General features: G+C 56.9%; 1 protein-coding gene across 7 annotated transcripts in view; it reads right to left on the minus strand.

Moving 5' to 3' along the window:
- The window catches only part of MAPT (microtubule associated protein tau), a 102,120-nt gene extending 97,480 nt beyond the window's left edge, over positions 1–4,640 (minus strand). For all 7 annotated transcript variants that reach the window (XM_069540141.1, XM_069540139.1, XM_069540140.1 and 4 more), the window contains exon 1: positions 4,503–4,640. The gene's annotated coding sequence lies outside the window, so the exon portion shown is untranslated. The remainder of the gene's footprint in view (positions 1–4,502) is intronic.
- Between the last annotated feature and the right edge of the window lie 1,360 nt (positions 4,641–6,000).

Raw genomic sequence — 6,000 nt, forward strand, 5'->3', positions numbered from 1 at the left:
AGGGGTTGGGGGGTCCTCTAAGTGGGATGATAAGTGGGAGGAAGAAGAAGGAGCAGAGGCAAAGGGGGTTTCCCACCTCCATCCCTCTGACCTCCTGCAGGAACAGCACCTGCAGGGCTAAAGGTTGCAGGGCAGGGTCCTCCTCCCCCTGGGGGTGGAGTGTGGTCTCTCCCCTTTCCACTCTGCTGGCCAATGAGGGTGAGGTGAGCAGTGGGGACCAGGCTGTGGGGCCATAAGCAGCAGGAAGGGAGAAGGCAGGGAAGCAGTGGGGGAGGGGAGGGCATGGAGGTGCACCAAGGGGTACAGGCAGCTTTTGGGTGTCATTTTGACACAGAGCAGGGGACAAACTGGACTGGATTTGTCCCCAAAACTTCTTGATGCCATGACCTTGAATAAAGCCCTCCTCCCATTCTGCTTTCTTTCCACCACCTTTTTTAACCTGCATTTTCCCGTTTTATCCATTCATTTGTTAAATGAGCAGGGCCCAAAGACCTATTGTATGTCTAGCACTGTACTAAGCCCCTAGGGGTGCTTTTATTTACGAGTGATTCTTGATTTCAAGGTGAGAGGAAGGAAGGCAGTAATTAACTAAACAGAAGGCGCAATCTAATTGAAAACTAACATATGTTCATGAACACAGCTGTGGAGCCACACAAATCATATACATACATTTATGTACATAAATGCCGAGGGAAGGGAGAATAAAACAATTCCTTAACATTTTCAACCAATGGGCTTCATGAATTGATGTTAAAAGGGCAGAAGGAAAACTCAGCCTAAACAAAGGGCACCCCAATCCTACCACATCTGCAGGCTGCCACAGCTCTCAAAGGGCATGTGGGTCAAAGGGCATGTTCCACAGAAAGGACACTTTCCCAACTGGAATAAATCTGACCCTTCTTGAATCAAACTGATTGTAAGTTTTCCTCTTGTAATTTGTGGGAATAACCCTTTTCTTTTGTTCCTGTTGGGGGATCTGTGCCTGATATTAGAAACCACTCAAAGACGGGCGTGTGCAGAGGAGGTCGGACAGACACAGACTGTCATTCACCCAAAACCAGCATAACCAACACACACCTCCCGCAAATTGTCCAACGTTGAACGCCAAGAGCCAAGCTAGGTTACTGCAGTAAACACAAGCTGTTACAGAAGCAAATGTTGGTCAAGAAATTGATTAGCTTCAAGAGCCACTCTGAAGCGGGCTCTGGGAGAAGCATGTTATTAATTTATTTAGGGGAAGGTCTGGAGATGGAGGAATGGATAAGCAATTCTTATGTGGTAAACATAAGCAGCATCATAAAACACAAAAAATACCTTAATTAATTATGGTAGGAAAGGCATTCATTTCTCTTTCTGTCGTAGGATCGGTCAGTTGGAGGGACGGGGATCAGATAAAACTCAAAGCTGTCCTGTTGAGCCTGAGCGCGCGGTGGCCCAGAGGAGCAGGCTGGCATTCTCTGTCCCAGGTCCCACCATCCATCCCAACCCGGACCAGCCGGAGACTCGCGCATGGAGTTATGGGTCCGGACCGCCTGACGCCAAGCGGGGTCTCCCGGGACTTAAAACAGCCCCCACCTGCTGGAGATTCGGTGACAGGAGTCGATGGGAAACCCAGGAAACCCAGGCGCGGCGGCTGGCCCCAGCTTCAGCGTCGGAGCGTAGGCGCAAACGGGGCATCTCTCGCGTTCCCGGGTAGGAAGCCGTGTAATTAAAGCGCGCCCAGAGCCAGGGATGGAATTTCCCGATACGCGTACGAAGGACCGTCCCCAGCCCCCCGGGATTCCTCCGTGAACAGCCCCCCAACCCCGGCCTTGCCGACCAGAGAGCCCTTACCAAACCGCCAACACATTTCCAAAGAGTAAAATCGCGGATGCCGTACCGCGCTTTGTTCCCGGCACTGAGCTAAACGCGCTTGCCTCTGCCTCGCTCCTTTTCCCCCAACCGACAGGAGATGACCTCTCTGCCCCCGGTCCATCCCGAGCAGCGGCGGCCGCGGGCTCCCCGTTCCCAGGGCCGCTCTAAGACCCTCGCTCTCTCTGGTACCAGAATCTCCTGTCCAGCTCTATTGTGGGGAGGGCCGGGGAAGATGCTCGAATTGATCCTTGAACCTCTCCAACCCACCCGTGCCGAGCCCAGCTCTGCAGGGAGGCTCTGATCCTGAAGCCAAGAGAAGGTTCGGCTTGGCCCCGGGCAGCCTCTCGACGCCCCGCCGAGTCATTCCCGAATATTCAGATCAACCTGCGCGGCTCGAGAGGACGATTTGGCCCCTAAAATGCTCATCCCTCTCAAAACTGCGCCCCCGCACCAGTTTCCAGCCATAGAATTAACCAGAAAGCCGGCCAGGCTCCGGCTAATGGAAGGAGGGCGAGGCTCGGATTTGTTCGCCGGGGTCCGTACCCGCCTCTCTAGCCCTCCCTCCCCACCCCCGCCTCCTGGTTTCAAGGCGGCGGCGAACTCGGGATCTTAAGTGAAAATCCCGCACAGTTCTAAAATAATATTCGGCTATAATAATAAAAACACATGAGAGATGCCTATCTGGGTGGCTGCGGCCGCCGGAGTCCAATTAGGAACAGGCACGGGTTCAGGGTTGGGGGTGCGGGTCTCCCTCCAGCGTCCTCCAGGAGCCAGAAGGGGCGGCCCTGCTTGTCCCAGGGTTCTCCATCTCTGCTGGGAAGGGGCGGGGCACGCCCCAAGGGCCCGGGGAGCGTGTGGTCTCCATGACAACCTCCCCTCGGCGCCCCCCATCCCAGTCCTCCCGATAAAAATGGGTGTGGCCCGCAGCACCCGAGGAAACCTCACGGCCCCTCCTCACAATCTCCTGCCTGGCGAAGCAACAGGGCTTGAAGCGAAGCGGGGCCCCGCCTGCGAGCTCCCACCGGGAGTCACTGGTGCTGTTTGGTGGGCAGCCTGGTGGGGCATGGCCCCCGGGACGTTCCGGGTGTGGGGAGGGGCATCGATCCTTCGCGGCGACCCGCAAGGCGCTCGGAGACCTCGAACCCCACCCCTTCAGCCCCGCGGATGCTTTCTGGCGCGTGGCCCGGCTCTGGGAGGGGGCTGCGCGGGGTGACGCCCTTTCCATGCGTGCCCCGAGGCTAACTCGAGTTTCTCGACCCCGGCGAGCTCTGAGAGCTAACAAAGGGCTCGGAAATGAGGGGCAAAAAGCGGGAGGAGGGGTGGGAACCTTGGTTAAACACCCTCGTAGAATAAAAGCCAAAAACCAGTGCTGGCAACGCAGATCACGTAGCCCTACAAACAAAGCATCGGGCCCCCGAGGAAGATTCCGGGTGAACGACCCCGGTGCTCAAGACCGCAGCAGCAAAATGCCAAGACTTCAGCGCTAATTGCGCTCCCCCCTTTAATGACAGTCCCCGCCCTGTCCTCCTAAGCCCAGCCACCCGGCTTGGCATGGTACTGTAAAGACGTGACACACCGCAAAAAGATGGCACCTCGCGTTCGGAGGGGAAAAAAGCAGGGGTGGAAGTGGGAGGAGGCAAAGCCTTCCCTCCCCCTCCTCGCCCACCCAGGTCCACACCCACTGCCGCAGTGAGGGGCGAGCACTGCGCGCCAGCCCCTCGCCTCCGGCAGGGAGCGCACAAGCCGGACGCCCGGCGCGGAGCGCAGAGAATGGGGCCCGCCCCGAAATGCACCTGCAGCCCTTGAGCGGGTTGGTGCCGGGCTGCGGCTGTGCGCGCCCTCGAGCCGGGATCGGCAGCTGCCGAATCCTTCCACATCGCAAGGCCAGGTGACCCCAGCCTTTTCGAGCCTCCACCTTGGGATCCGCGCGCTGTCTTCTCTCGGGCACGGCGCTGCTTGCGTCTCGGTGCCAGGAGCGCGCAGGGGGAAGGGCGACTAAAGTGACAGCGCCGAGACCCCTCCCCATTTCTCCGATTCCACTCCCAGCCCTCAAATGTCCCCAGCGGGTTTCTGAAGGAGGAAATCGAGGAGAGGGTGGGCCACCGCCTTAAACCAAGGGCAGCGAAAGCCCCACTGGAATCGCTGCCGGGGAGGGGCTGGCAGGCAGTCATCTTTTCTAGAACCCGATCAATACCTTCCTTAGAGCTGATGGCAAACCGAGGCAGAGAAATTGGATTACAGGTTCGGTTTCGGGGGTCGTCACCGGACTCCCCTCCACCCCCCGACACACACACAGTCATACGCCCATTGCGGCAAAAGGCGGTGTTCGAGAGTGCATAGCAGCCCCCTCCCCCAGATCACCGCCATCCGCGCCCCACCCTGTGGGCACAACATCTGACGGGTCCGCGAGAAGCGGGTCGTGTAGACAACCCCCCCCCAGGACACACACACGAGCGCGCGCGCGCGCGCGTGCATCCCTTGCATGGGTCCCTTTCCAAGTCGCCCCAATCCAGGCGCCGGAGCGCTGAGGGCGCAAGGAGGGGCCGCCGCCTTTGCCCCCGACCAATGCCCATCTCTGAGGCGAGGGGAGGCGGCATGGGGTTGCAGGAGGGAGGACGGGGAGGCCAATTTCGGAGCCTCGCACTTACCTGATAGTCGACAGAGGGCGAGGACAGTAGAGGGAAGCAGAGGAGAAAGTGGCTGTGGTGTCGGTGGCAGAAGGTGGGCGGCGGCGGCGGCGCTGCTGCTGGTGTCTGAGCTGGTGGGTGGTGGAGACTGCGAGCGCGCGCACGAGCGAAGAGGGCGCGCTCCCGAGACCGGCGGGCAGCGCAGGCGCGAGCAGCGGGAGCACGAGCCTCCCGAGGGGAGGGGCGGGCCGTAAGGCCTCCGCGGGCGTGTTCTCCTCCGGCCACCAGTAGGCGCGCGCGAGAGCTCCAAGGATCGGCCCATCCTAGCCTCTCGGCTCTCTCCTCTCTGAGCTTCGCTTCCCGGGTCTCGCCTCCCTCCCACGACTTGGGCCGCGGCGCTGACCGCAATGCGCATGCGCACTCTGGCCCGTCTCCTGCTAGGGGAGCCTTTGTCTTGTCTGAGGGGTCTCCTCCCTTGGGAGGGAGGCTTGGATGCTCTCTGGGTCGAGAAGAGGCTGGGTGCTCCGCCCCCAGGTCCGCTGCCCCTTTTTTTCCCTGTCGTCCTGGGGTGATGTCCTGTCTGGGAGAGGTTCTGGGCGGGTTTCCACATGGCCAGCCCTCCAGTCCGTCCACCCTGGACCTCAAACCTCCCTCGGGCTTGCCCTCCTTATCGCTGGCACCCTGACCCTCCCCTGAATTTCCCGAAATGATTCCCCTTGTTGGAGATCAGTTCCCCGGATCTGCTTCCTTTCAATCTGTCCACCTTGTTTGTTACCGATCAAGGTGAATTCTTTCCTTAGCAGATATGCTGAAAACAGGCTGACTCAGTTGTAATACGGTAGTGCAAGGTTTTGGGGGGTTTTGGTTTTTTGTTTTAACAAGGAGCATTCGAATCTATTATTCATCTGTGACCCAAGAATAAAATCTTAAATTAGATGAAGATTCAAATGGCACTTATCACATTACAGAGCATTTTCACATATACAGTTATTTTTACCTTGTTTGTGAAACACTGTTAAACTGTAAACAGCTTGAGATCTGAATTTCTAAATGCTGCTGGAGATTCTCACCTGGATAACACGGCCTCAGACTGAAACTGACCAGGGGCTTTCATTCTCTCAGTCAGCCAACATCTAGGTTTTGTCCTTAGCTTTGTCTCCCCAACATCTAATTTAAGCCCTGGCAGTGGGAGGTTTTAAGTGTATGAGGGCTTGGAATCAGCCATCTTGTCCTAAGATGGGAATTTGTATTAAAGCTTTAATTTGCATAGCTCATATATTTTTTCAAAGCAGTATTGTATGTTACAGATTAATACAAAAAGCAGGTAATTAAAGATGCTTTATTCACAGGGGGTTAATTAATGTATTATCGGGAGCACTGAGTGGATGATGGAGATGGGGGCCAATTTCTTAAGCTCTGAGTCTCTAGAATTGACCTTTTGTTGTTCCAACTGCCACCATCCTAAAGACCCTTATTTGGTTCTCAATATGTAGTGACCTTACTGGTGTCCCTTCTCTGT

The sequence above is a fragment of the Delphinus delphis genome, chromosome 19, assembly GCF_949987515.2.
Source record: "Delphinus delphis chromosome 19, mDelDel1.2, whole genome shotgun sequence".
Taxonomy (NCBI): Eukaryota; Metazoa; Chordata; class Mammalia; order Artiodactyla; family Delphinidae; genus Delphinus; species Delphinus delphis.